Raw genomic sequence first — 13,878 nt, forward strand, 5'->3', positions numbered from 1 at the left:
TGCTGTTGGTTGGAGCCTATCCCGGCCCCTCAAGGCACCAGGCGGGCACCCACCCTGGACAGCACGCCCTTCCATCGCAGGGTGCACTCACCCCCACACCCACACTCACTGAGAATGGGGCATCTTTGGGATGAGGAAGGAAACCGGAGGACTGGAGAAAACCCACACAGACATGGGGAGAACAGGCAAACTCCACACAGACAGTGGTCCCCGCCAGAAACCATTTGTTTTTCCTCATCAAAGTTATAACAAAACAATGTTATTTGAGGACCTGCTATACTTCCTTCTCTTTTAGTCTACACCCTCTTCTTTGGCAAGTTCATCTACTCTCAGTCTTTATGTAACAGCCCTATGGAGATGATCCATCAATCCAGGGTTTTGCCTAATCTCCAAACCTAAATTTCTAAATTCCTGCTTAATGTCTTCATGTGGGTAAGATCAACTAGCAGTTCTTAGTAGCTTTTAACACATCAAGTATAAAACTAAGCCAGAGGCAGAAGTATAAAGAGATTGAGGATACTGACCCTAAAGGCTGTACCTGCACTTAAATCCTGAGTCCAGCACACACAGTGGGAAACTCAATGAGCCTGTCTGTGCCTCAGACTCCTCATCTGTATTTTTGTTGTTGTTGTTGTTGTTGTTAGTCCTCACCTGAGGATATTTTTCCGTTGATCTTTAGAGAGAGTGGAAGGGACGAGGAGGGATAGAGACAGAGAAACACTGATGTGAGAGAAACACATCAATTGGTTGCCTCCCGCACATGCCCGCCCAGGGCCTCTTTTTCTTAAAATATATATCACAAACATCTGTATAAATCAGTATATTTTCTCAACTTTTTAACAGCTAAATAGCATTTTAAACCTGTTTTATGTTACAGTTATGTATAAAGAGGGTCATCCACTTCCTACGCCCATCTCCTGCATATGAATATTCTTAAGGGTAAAGAGCATCTTTTTTTTTTTTTAATATATTTTATTGGTTTTTTACAGAGAGGAAGGGAGAGAGATAGAGAGTCAGAAACATCGATGAGAGAGAAACATCGATCAGCTGCCTCCTGCACATCTCCCACTGGGGATGTGCCCGCAACCCAGGCACATGCCCTTGACCGGAATCGAACCCGGGACCCTTCAGTCCACAGGCCGACGCTCTATCCAATGAGCCAAACCGGTTTCGGCTAAAGAGCATCTTTTATTTGTCCTTACATACCCAAGAAGACCTCATACCAAGGCCAAGAATGGCTTAACAAGTGTTTAATGAAATACCATCTGCCATCAATCCAGTGCTCATTCTGTGCCAGGAAAACAGCTGTTAAGAGCTTCATATACTGGTATGTTAGCATATTTATTAATAACCACCCAATTATTCCCATTTCACAGAAGACAGAATCACACAGCTACTAAGGACCAGGGACTCTAATCTACATTTGTCTGACTCTAGAGCCCTCTCCCTTCATGCCTATGCTACAGCTAATACATTTTTCATAAGGATATCCTTTGTTTTTTCAACCAAAGTTGGAGAACAGAAGAGCTCCAAGTATTCTGGTCTAGGCAGGTAGGACTGAGGGTAAGAGATGGGCGTTAAGCCAAAACCGGTTTGGCTCGGTAGATAGAGCGTCGGCCTGCGGACTGAGGGGTCCCGGGTTCGGTTCCGGTCAAGGGCATGTACCTGGGTTGCGGGCACATCCCCAGTGGGAGATGTGCAGGAGGCAGCTGATCGATGTTTCTCTCTCATCGATGTTTCTGGCTCTCTGTCTCTCTCCCTTCCTCTCTGTAGAAAATCAATAAGATGTATTAAAAAAAAAAAAAAAAAAGAGATGGGCGTTAAAATAAATGGCGAGTAGATGGGGGCGAGTCGAGTCATTGCAGCTCTAAAGCTAATCTACCATTCAGCCATTCAATCTGTTTACTGAGAACCTACTAGAAGTTGAATTACTTGCTTCCCCTTCTTCAGGCTCCCCACTACACTTTCCTTCAGTAATAATTGCCACCATGTGTTGAAAATCTATGTGACAAATGTACCATTATTGTTTTTATTAAAAATTTCTATTTACTTTTAATACTGACAAAAATTCTTTTTTTTTTTATTAAATTTTTATTGTTCAGATTACATTTGTTCCTCTTCCCCCCCCCCATAACTCCCCTCCTTCCAGTTCCCGCCCCACCCTCTGCCCTCACTCCCCACCCACTGTCCTCATCCATAGGTGCACGATTTTTGTCCAGTCTCTTCCCGCATCTCCCACACCCCTTTCCCCACCAAGAATAGTCAGTCCATTCCCTTTCTATGTCCCTGATTCATTATAATCACCAGTTCATTCTGTACATCAGATTATTTATTCACTTGATTCTTAGATTCACTTGTTGATAGATGCATGTTTGTTGTTCACAATTTGTATCTTTACCTTTTTCTTCTTCCTCTTCTTAAAGGATACCTTTCAGTATTTCGTATAATACTGGTTTAGTAGTGATGAACTCCTTTAGCTTTTCCTTGTCTGTGAAGCTCTTTATCTGACCTTCAGTTCTGAATGATAGCTTTGCTGGATAAAGTAATCTTGGTTGTAGGTTCTTGGTATTCAGCACTTTGAATATTTCTTGCCATTCCCTTCTGGCCTGCAAAGTTTCTGTTGAGAAATCAGCTGACAGTCGTATGGGTATTCCCTTGCAGGTAATTGAGTCTCTTTCTCTTGCTGCTTTTAAGATTCTCTCTTTTTCTTTTGCTCTTGGCATTTTAATTATGATGTGTCTTGGTGTGGTCCTCTTTGGATTCCTTATGTTTGGGGTTCTCTGCGCTTCTTGGACCTGTAAGTCCATTTCTTTCACCAGGTGGGGGAAGTTTTCTGCCATTATTTCTTGAAATAGGTTTTCAATATCTTGCTGTCTTTCATCTTCTGGCACCCCTATTATTCTGATGTTGGTACGCTTGAAACTGTCCCAGAGGCTCCTTACACTATCTTCACACTTTCGGATTCTTTTTTCATTTTGCTTTTCCAGTTGGGTGTTTTTTGTCAAATCTTTGGTTTGATTCTTGTGCTCCTCTGGTCTGCTATTGGGTATAATATTCTTTATTTCAGTCCGTGTATGCTTACTTTCTAATTTCTTTATCGTAGCATCAAGGGTCTCATTAGTTTTCGTGAGGCTCTGCACAAGTTTATAGCAAGCCCTCAAAATTGCGATTCTTAGCTCCATATCCTCCATTTCTGTCATGTTTTTTTGTCTCCGCATCTTTTATGCTTTCTTGGTGCACCCCCTTGTGGTCTTTGTGCGCAGTCTTGTTCTAGCCAAGCCTTAATTGTTGTAGTTAACACTAGAGGGATTTGACCACCAGCCCGACTGGCTGTTGGAATCAGCTGTGTGAAAAACTTCAGTCCTCTGGGGAGGCGCTAGTCCAGCCTTTGCCTGAGGCGATCGGCAAATGGCTCTGCGCAGGGCCTGGGCGGGGCGGGCTCAACAGGGCGGGGGGAGGGAGCAGCTATGGCTGCTCTCAGTCCGTCTCCAGGGGCTCTGCCTCTCTGTCCCCACAACCGCTGCAAACCTCGGAGGGACCTTAGCCAGACAGTCCCGTTTCTCCCGTTTGAGTCTGGGTCCCTAGAGACTCGCCCGGATCTGTAGCCCAGAGTCTGAGACTCACTCCTGATTGAAAACGACAACCGCGCCCTCAGCCACCAGCCCGCTTTGCGCGCGCACCGCCGCACCACCGTACCTTTAAATTTTCCACACTGCGCCTCCTCTGGGCCTCGTAATGCTGTTGTTTTTCCTTCTAGTTGAAGAGTCTCTCCTCAGCCAGCCTTCCTGTGGTTCTGGGTGATGTCCGTTCCGTCTTTTAGTTGTATTTTTAAAGTGGTTGTTCGAGGCAGCAAACTCCAGTGTTTACCTATGCCGCCATCTTGGTTTCTCCCTGACAAAAATTCTATGAGATAAATATCAGTACCAACCATTTCACTGACTGGAAAACTGAGACCCAAAGAAGTTGAATTACTTGCCAATATTAGACTGTAATGAATAGCAAAGCAGGATTCAAGTGTAGAGAATCTGTAAAGCAAAATCCAACCCCCCCTCCTTTTTTAAATATATTTTTATTGATTTCAGAGAGGAAGGGAGAGGAAGAGATAGAAACATCAATGATGAGAGAGAATCACTGATCGGCTGCCTCCTGCATGCCCCCTATTGGGAATCGATGCCGCAGCCCAGGCATGTGCCCTTGACCGGAATCGAACCTGGCACCCTTCAGTCCACAGGCTGATGCTCTATCCACTGAGCCAACCAGCCAATCCCCCCTTTTTTTTTTGTCACACAGAGAATGCTGCCTTTTAACTTTTAGAGAAAAGATAAATTATGACTAACATTTAAACTTGGTTAAAATCACATTTGGCTGCAAGTAACAGATCTAACTTTGGTGGATTAACCAAATTTTCTTCTCCTCACAAAAAGTCAAGAGATGGCAGAAGAGATCTGGTGCAGCAGTTGCAGAATGCCATCAGCTTCCCGCCCTGCTTACCCCTCAAGGTTCTTGCCTTTGGTCACAAGAAGGTTCTCCACTTAGAAAACAGCATCCATGTTCCAGGGAGAAAGAAGGACAAAGAGCAAAAGGCCTAACCTGTGAGCACATAGTGTCCACCCCATTATAAGAGCTTTGTGGGGGAGTCCCACCCAGTTACTTACATCTCATTGGCCAGGGCTATGTCCTAGACAACCTCCAATTGCAAGGGATTCTGGGAAATCAAGTTTGTTTCTTTTTCTAACTAGCCATGGTGCCAAATTAAACAAAATGGGTTCAGCTATAGGGAAGAAGTGGGTGACATAGACATTGGTTGGGCATCTAGCTGTGTGTGTCCCACAGTGATGTAGAGCACAAGTCATCCTAGGACAGTGGTTCTCAACCTTCTGGCCCTTTCAATACAGTTCCTCATGTTGTGACCCAACCATAAAATTATTTTCGTTGCTACTTCATAACTGTAATGTTGCTACTGTTATGAATCGTAATGTAAATATCTGATATGCAGGATGGTCTTAGGCGACCCCTGTGAAAGGGTCGTTCGACCACCAAAGGGGTCGCGACGTACAGGTTGAGAACCGCTGTCCTAGAGAATCAAGGTACCCTGCAAAGAGAAAAGCAATAAAAGAACCTTAAGTCTGTGTTTGAAAGCCCTCTTGGTAGTGCAGCCACCCACTGATGGGAGTGGAGGCGGGAAGGATGTGGAAGTGTTACAGAAGCATCCAAGCAGCTGATCCTGAGGAAAAACACGGAGTCCCAGGTGACTTCACACAAATCATCCTGGCAGACTCAGAGGCTCGACCCGCGTGTTTCCTCCGAGTTGTCCCTGTTTTCCTTCCTCCCACTACTCACTTCCCATGGTTCATTTAGATGAGGACCTACACGCTCATTCCACTGTTCAAATTCCGCTTCAAGCAAAACAACATTCTCTACTATGTGTTGTTATGAGAAGCAGCATCTTTAGAAAAAGATAATGATGGCAGGGACGTTATTTATGCAACTGCAGTCACACTGTCAAGTTATATTAAGAAAGTAGGCCACAGAGTCTTAGCCTTGTTTTCACTCTCTCCCAACTAAAGTAAGTTCAGTAAACTTTCCTCATAAAAAACCTCATACAACTCTGTGGTGGCAAGGTGGCATTGTGTAAAATATTACAGATGAAGAGAAGGATGACAAAAAGCCAGCAAAGGGACCTCTGTGAGCTAGATCCTAGGCACAGACATATGAGATAACACAGGCATATTTAGCGATACGGTATAGTATTACATTCATAGCAAGGGAAGAGTTCATATACTTCCCAATGGGCCTATCTACTTCTTGCTTGCCTAAAGAATTTAGCCACTTATTTATGAATGGACTTGCCACTGAAAACAACATCTTTAGCCTCCCCTTCACCAAGTAAAATTAGATTTTCCCCTGTTAACAAGGCATACACACTAGAAATCAGCATACTGCTCCCTTGAATGTACGTCTGTTTTTATGGCAAATGTTCAATGGCCCTAAACTAGAAGTGAAAATACTTAGCCTTACTCTGGAGTTCATAGGAAGTCCATAAAAGCTAAGGCCAGGCCCAAGCATTATAGTACTTGATCTTCTTCCTCCACAATCCGTATTTCAGACATGAGCCTTTGCCAGAATGATTGCAACTCAGTGCAATTAGAGTTTGTACACTTCCTTCGAGTCGTGAGCATTTTTAGGTGCACCGCTGGAACAGAAACCACTAAATGATCTTTCTATTCTGAACTCATTCCATTTGCCAACCAAAACAAGGATGTGCGTGTGAACCAGTCAAAATGTGAGTCACGCTGCCTGGCTGGTGTGGCTCAGTTGGTTGGAGTATGGTTCCACGCACCAGAAGGTGGCAGGTTCGATTCCTGGTCGGGGGCATATGCCCAGATTGCGGGTTTGATTCCCAGTAGGGGCTTGTGCTGGAGACGGCCGATTGATGTTCCTCTCTTTCTCTCCCTTCTTCTCTCTCTCAAATCAATTTTTTTTTTAAATGTGAGTCACACCAAGCTCCAGGGAAACATATAACCAAAGTTTAGTCATAAACTGTGACAACACACCCACATGGACCACTGACTCCAAACCCACATTTCAGAAATAGCTCTTCAATGGATACAGACTGACTCACATTTCATTGAGACCTTCCTCTCCCCTCAAAACTGCCCAGCCCGTGTGCAAACTTAAAACTCCCGGAAGGGCCCGATTTTTCAATCTAAAATCCAGTTTGTTGTTCTAGAACCTTCAACTTGGAAAAAAAATATTGAAGTAAAAGAAACTCACCACTTGGCTTTTTGAAACTTTATCAACTAACGCCAGACAGGCGTCAATAATGACTACACTGAAAACGAAGAGTGTAAAAGAAACACTAAGAGTCTGTATTTTGTATGTTTAGTTCAGTTTAGTTTTTTAAGCATTAGCTCCATATAATACAGCATCAATCTTTGTGGTGGTGATTATGTGACAAAAGCTGCAGGCTTTTCGACTAGGGAAAAGGTTCTGACATGCACAGCAATGAATTTCAGAAACTAATGACATAATATACTACAGATGCACGGAACTGCACCAGCCCAGAGCCGTTTTTGGATAGTGTCAACTTTTGGATAATTTGATGACTGATTTAATTAAGAAATGATCAATCTTTAGTAGAAAGAAAATGCTGGCTGAAGGGCAGACACTTTGTTCCCTTCATCCCCAAACAACACTCAGCGTCACTAACCTTAACAGCTTTGAATCTGATACTTAAATGCATCTGTTCGACCATGGTGAAATTAATAATCATAATCATGGCTCCCTGAAAGATTTCACGATTGGCTGCTCAGCTGTGATATCTTTCTCCTCTCAATTTCAGAACTAATATGGCTTTCTAGGGAAGTGTCTGGAAAGAAAAAGCAAATCATTGTGCAGTACCTCTTGCCTATGTTTTCACCATGAAGCAACATTTCTTTAATAAAGAATCAAGACACAGACCCAACGGTGCATGCACATTCATTCATTAATTCACTCATTCACGCGTTGTTTTGAAAAGGTGATTCAAATTAGGTCAGAAACATGTAATATCTTTGAAAGGAAGGAATGATGAGTGAGGTCTATTAGTGAACAGTTTGGAAGCTGTGCTATTTGGGATAAAGGTACGTTTAAAAATGGGGGGACAGGTGAGGGGTGGAGGAAGTCAATGAGGAAATAAAGGAGACATATATAATACTTTCAACAATAAAGATAAATTTAACAAAATAAATGAAAATGGGAGGTGGAAAGCTAAAAAAGGTATTTTTAATGTAACAAATTACCAACATAATCTAAATTAATTACAAAATGCAACTATTTCAGGAATATAAAAGCAGGTTTTAGAAAGAAATCAGCTGGTGAATAACTGATGTGGGGGTTGGGGGGGGGAGGAATGACCTTGTTCTGATATATCTCATGCTGGTACAGAGAGTGACAAAAAGACTACAGAAACAGTAAGTGAACTCTCCTTCACTGAATTTGTTTCCAAAAAAATGTCTATGATGGCCTTGAAATTAGGCACTATTGATCTGGAACTACAGTGTGCCCTAGATTTCAAGTCAACATTTGTCCACAAAGGCCAGATTACCCAATTTTTTTAAAAATAGCTACCAGAACTATTGACAGTTGCTGGTCAAAGATAATGAAATAAAAACCTGAGCCTAGCCCTAGCCGGTTGCTCAGTGGTTAGAACATCGTCGGCCTACGGACTGAAGAGTCCTGGGTTTGATTCTAGTCAAGGGTACATGCCCGGGTTGCAGGCTCGAGCCCCAGTAGGTAGGCAATCAATGATTCTCTCTCATCATTAATGTTTCTATCTCTCTCTCCCTCTCCCTCTCTGAAATCAATAAAAATACACCGAGTGGCCAGATTATTATGACCGGCCAGATTATTGACCACCCCATGAGTACTTCATTGACACTTCCAAAAATACTGAATATTGAAAACTCCCTAAGCAAATACTCTCAAGGTTTTATTATTATTATTTGCATAACTAATTCACTTCATTGTACTGATGGGGTGGTCATAATAATCTGGCCGGTCATAATAATCTGGCCACTCAGATTATTAAAAAAACACACACCTGAGCCTACCTTTCTCAATAACAAACATATTTCAAGTTTTGTCTTTTGAAAGTACCATGTTTTACTATACCACATCTGCCTCATAAACTAGGACCACGAAAGAGAAATATTGGTTAAAACTAAGTATGTAAAATTACTGCTATTACTCAAAAAACTGTTAATAAAATTTAAAGCTTTAGTATATTCAAGTCCCTAAGCCAGGACTAGTTTCTTGGGGCGGGGGGAGGGGGGTGTTAAGGGGGAGCCTAAATCTGAATTTGGCACATCAGGATAACATCCAAAAGGTATTTTTTACTTGACTGGTTTTTGCAGCTCCATCCCTGGGTATTACAAACTCCAGTTTGAACACTCCATCAGCCAGGGCTCCAGTGAGCTCACATCAGCCCACAGGAATTCCACATCACCTCCTTCTCTTTCCCACTGAAAAATACTGTGTTTTACGTGCTTCCTACAGAACATAAATAGAAACGACTTGTCCCCCAGGATTTCAGAGCCATCAGGAAATTTCTGAGTCTAAAACACAAACCAAAGTGAAAATAGTCTGGCCTTTCCAGTAAAGCACACCTTCCCTTTGCAAAAATCCTGCTCTTTCTCCACCCTGTGCTAATTAATTTGTTCAGAAACGGAGAACAATACAGAGCCAGGTGGTTTTACAAACAGCCAACAAAATACTTCTTTCTAGCTCTGAACTTGAATTGTCATCTGGCTAGAAAGAGAGCCCCATCTATGAAGTCCTGTAACTCCACACTTCCTGACTTAGTTTTATGAGACGTAATGTGGTGGCTTCTGTCCTTCCTCACCTCCTGGACGTGCCCTTTGGTTCAGGCACCGGGATGCAGCTTTCGACTCACAATGAAGCCCACACCCGTTTCCTCCCCGACCAGGCAACAGAAGGATCCTCACTGTGAGGAACAGTGGTGAATGAAAAGGGAAACTTGACTCAGGCGTCTCTCAGCCCATACATTTTTTTCCTGCTCCAGAAGAAAGAGCCTTAAGCACTGTTAAGTGAGAGTTCTGAATCAGTTTGTGGAGTTAAGTTTTTCCCCCAGAAAATCAATCACACCCAGTTAATGACCTGGGCACACAAATCTCCAAGGGCGGGGGCGGGGGGGGGGGGGGGAGGTTTGAAACAGAAAATAAAATATTAGAATTCTATACTTCCAGTTCTCAAACTATCTTTTCCTCCCCTCCCGGTAGGCAATTGCTTTCCCTAATTACCAAACTTGGACACTAAATCAAACCCTCGTTCTATTGCTCTCTGCACTTCTTAGTGAAAGGAAGGATTTGTTTCGGTCCCACATGTTGAAAAATACATGGTCCTATAATTAAGAGTCTGTATGCCACGCCTTCTGCCACATTTCCCTGTTAAAACTCCCTTTTCTAAAAATGATCCCTGAAAACACATCTGCCAGCCCTCATCCTTTTCTCAGCCGCGGAACACAGATCTGAAGATCTTCAGCAGCCCTCCTAACCCCGCCAGATCACAGGGTGGGCAATGATACGGATTCTCGGTTAACATGTAAGAGTGCAAAGAGCTGGACTTTTTACAAGTGTGGTCCCAAGAGACTCGTTTTCCCACAAGCTCATAATGAATTCACCCCAAGTGAATTTCTCACATCCTGACTGGACTATATAAAAAGATTTCACATGCTGCTATATAACAACACATAAGAATAACCATTACATTCTTTCAGTTAAATCCCACTATGTAATAGGCCACACGGGATCTAAAAAGATACAACACTTTTGTTCTCTCGCAAAAAGCCCCATTTTTGTAGTCAATATTTCATAAACTTTTTGTGACATTTTAAAATACTGCCCCCCACCCCCCACCCCAATCATCCCAACCCTCATACTCCCAAGTATTATTGGGAGACCAGGGTATATGGGGAAGGGGGTGGTCTAAGGATACAGACAAGCCCTTACACGTCCAGTCCTGGAGGTATTTTCACACATAAGCTCATCGGCAGCCCGAGGAGTAAAGCTTAGACCACCACCCCCCAAAAGTGCCCGATCCCATTGGGAAACAGGAGTTCAGGAAAGGAAATCGACCCGGGAGGAGGAGGCGCAGCTGCTACACCCAGCTGCAGCCACACAACGGCGCCGCTGCTCTCGGGTGTCCGAGAGGCGTCCAGCGCCCTTACCTGGGGGTGGGCGCCGCCGGCACTAGTTCCAAAAGTTCTGGATCACCTTCCCCCGGAGTTCAAAGCCCCAGCACTCTGGCCCCGCCACGGGCCAGCAAACCCGAGTCCGGTCCCGTCCCGCTCCCGCCGTCCCCACCCTCCGGGCCCTACACCATGTCAGGAATCCGGGCAGACACCGAGCTGGGAGCTGACATCACTCCCGGGCCCAGGTACCTCCCCCTCCCTCCGCCGCCTCTCTCCTCCCTCCCGGCGGGGATTAGCCAAAGAGCGTTCGCAGGGGGGCGGGGGCGGCAGCGCCTCGGCTCCCGCTGATTGGGCCGGGGGACAGTCACTCAGAGGAGCCAACTAATTTTATACATTCCTCGCGGAGCCAGACTAGGGCTGGAAGTGGGTGTTGATGGAAAAAAAAATGCTGCCTTTCCTGCTATCTCTCAGGGAAGGAGATGTATGGGGAAGCACCTCGCGGGTCGGGGTTTTAAACTTTTCTTTGGCGCATTCACTGCATCCCAGATCAGAAATGAAACTAACCCATCCCAACCCCCTTTTTAAGGAAAAACCATTGCCTCTGTGTCACGGGCAAGTCCGAGTCCGGCGTTGCGCGGAGCAGAAAATGGCCAGCTGTAAAAAGCATGCAAATAAAGGAACACGCCAGCTCCCTCTGCTCCCCTTTTACCTGGGGACTGCTGGGTGTTCCCCTAGACGGGAGATTTAGAACTTCAAAGGCACTTGGGGAAAATTTGGAAGCCAACGCTAGGAAAGGCGACCAGCTGTGAATTGTTAACTTGCAGCGTTCTCCGACCATGTGACTGCTTTTGCTGTTAGCGATGAAAATCAATCACACCACGCGAGCTTCCAGGCAAATAAAAGCGAAATAAGAAAAATTATTATTTACCTGTTTCCCGGCGTTAACGCTGCTGTTTCCATGCACAACTGAAAAGGAGGGGGACTCACAACTGAGCTGAACAAGCCACAGGAGAATAATTACTGTTGAATGGAACCAATTGCAGAGGCTGAGCTATCAATTAAGAATTAACTAACATTTACCCTCGACGGATATCACGCTGTATAATCCCTTTCGCTAACAGAACAGAAAGATTCTCGGGAGATGGTTCTTTCGGTGTGTCTCTCTGCTTCCGGGCAGAACTGCAGGGTGAGAAGTGGCACTATTTATATGAGATATATAGGTAGCTTATTATCCATCATCTTCTGGAAGGACAATGAATTAATTATTGACTTTCTGTTGGATTAGATTGTTTTTGATGGATGACAATGTTGTACATTTCACCATCCTGCCATATTTGTAGAGGGATGCAGAGTCCAACACTGTGCCTCATTTAATCCTCACCACCATCCTGTAAAGTGGTGTCATTGGCCCCATTTTTTTAATCTAACAGTTTTATTTTTAATAATTTTATTTTTATTGTTGATACTATTACAGATGTCCCCACCTCCTGCCGCCTTTAGCCCCATTTTAACCTAAGATAAGAATCAAAGACTCCGCCAGGTTACCTAAGTAAATTTCTCCAGAACACTCAGAACTGGGGTTGAAACCAAGATCCATTAGACTCCAAAGCCATTTTTTCTCTTTACTTGAAAGCAATGACTGCCCACCATCTACACTCATTAGAACAGTATAATGCTAAAAAATAAATAAATAAAAATCCACAGACCTACTTTATGTTATTGCCATTGTTAGACCTACACCATTCCAAGCTCCTACCTTACACTTCTGACTCCATTTCCCCCCAGGTCTGTGCACCCCTACCAGATGAGTTTTCTAAAACACTGTTTGGTGCCCTGACCGGTTTGGCTCAGTGGATAGAGCGTCAGCCTGTGGACTGAAGGGTCCCAGGTTCGATTCCAGTCAAGGGCATGTACCTTGGTTGTGGGCACATCCCCAGTAGGGGCTGTGCAGGAAGCAGCTGATCGATGTTTCTCTCTCATCAGTGTTTCTAAACTCTCTATCCCTCTCCCTTCCTCTCTGTAAAAAGTCAATAAAATATATTAAAAATAAAAAAATAAAACACTGTTTGGTTTTGCCATCAAGATCTTCCCCTCTAAATTCTGGCCCCCTTTCTCGGCAATTGTTGGCTAGCCATTTAACACTCTCCCTAACCTGGTCTATTTACCTCTCCCGCCTTATCTCCCACTTCAGTCCTGGGAAACACTGCTACAGACTAACTGGTCTCCTCACAGATCTCGGCTTGATTCTCTTCTGGCCTAACTGGAAACCCCACTCTTCTGTGTGGGGGCGGGGAACGGGACAGGGGAAGGTTGTTGTTTTTGTTTTTTTGAAAAAGAACTTTTAAGAGCTATTCTCTTAGCAACTTTCAAATATGTAATACAGTATTATTAACTATAGTCACCATGCTACACATTACATCCCCATGACTATTTTATAACTGGAAGTTGGTACCTTCTGACCCTCTTCTGCATTTTAAGTCCTACCCTTCTCTCAAAGCTTAATTAATCAAAGTCCTGTCCTTGCTGTGCACTATGTGGACAGAAAAAGGGCTTGGAGTCCATTGCCCAGTTCTGCTACTTACTTGCTGTGTAACTTGGCAAAGTCACTAAAACATCCATCAGCTCCCTCTTCTATGAAATGGGGCTGGTGATGCATCCAAGGTTATTGTAAGCTTTATTGCGATTGTACAGATGTGTAAACATATGGTGATATATGTCTACCTATATACATTTTCTATCTTCCCCAACCCCCCTCCATTCCTTAAATAAACCATACCCCGAAATACCCCCAAATAATCTTGAAGCCAAAATCCCATCTCTCTCCCCTCCCCCACCCCTTTGGCCAGAGTCCTTTCCTTTTCCCACTCTGCCACCATTCATGCAACAGTCCTTCACCCTGTCAGATATTTTATGCACCAAACACTTAACCTGCCTCTTAGCCACTCACCCTTCGCTCCCACAGTCAGGGACACACTTGTCTGTTGTGCCTGTTGCCTGCCTTGCCCTCCCAAATGCCTTCTAACAGTGGCTGAGTGGCTACCAGTCATTCTTCCAGCCCCAGTCATAGGATGGCTACACTCGGGCTCACATTCTACAACCAGCAGCAGGAGATGAGGGAGGGAATGTCCCACCCCCATAGGGATGGCAGGATAGAATAACAGGAAGTTGCCTCCCATCCCCTCCACAGC

General features: G+C 44.3%; 1 protein-coding gene across 10 annotated transcripts in view; it reads right to left on the reverse strand.

Moving 5' to 3' along the window:
* Positions 1 to 10,903, reverse strand: part of PPFIBP1 (PPFIA binding protein 1) — a 168,071-nt gene extending 157,168 nt beyond the window's left edge. For 4 of the 10 annotated variants that reach the window (XM_070410510.1, XM_070410509.1, XM_070410504.1 and 1 more), the window contains exon 1: positions 10,727 to 10,902. The gene's annotated coding sequence lies outside the window, so the exon portion shown is untranslated. Of the gene's footprint in view, positions 1 to 10,726 lie in introns of all 10 variants that reach the window. The other 6 variants (XM_070410508.1, XM_070410503.1, XM_070410500.1 and 3 more) reach the window with 3 other exon arrangements.
* Between the last annotated feature and the right edge of the window lie 2,975 nt (positions 10,904 to 13,878).

The sequence above is a fragment of the Myotis yumanensis genome, unplaced genomic scaffold (assembly GCF_028538775.1).
Source record: "Myotis yumanensis isolate MYYU_CA2020_CCGP unplaced genomic scaffold, mMyoYum1.0.hap1 SCAF_3, whole genome shotgun sequence".
Taxonomy (NCBI): Eukaryota; Metazoa; Chordata; class Mammalia; order Chiroptera; family Vespertilionidae; genus Myotis; species Myotis yumanensis.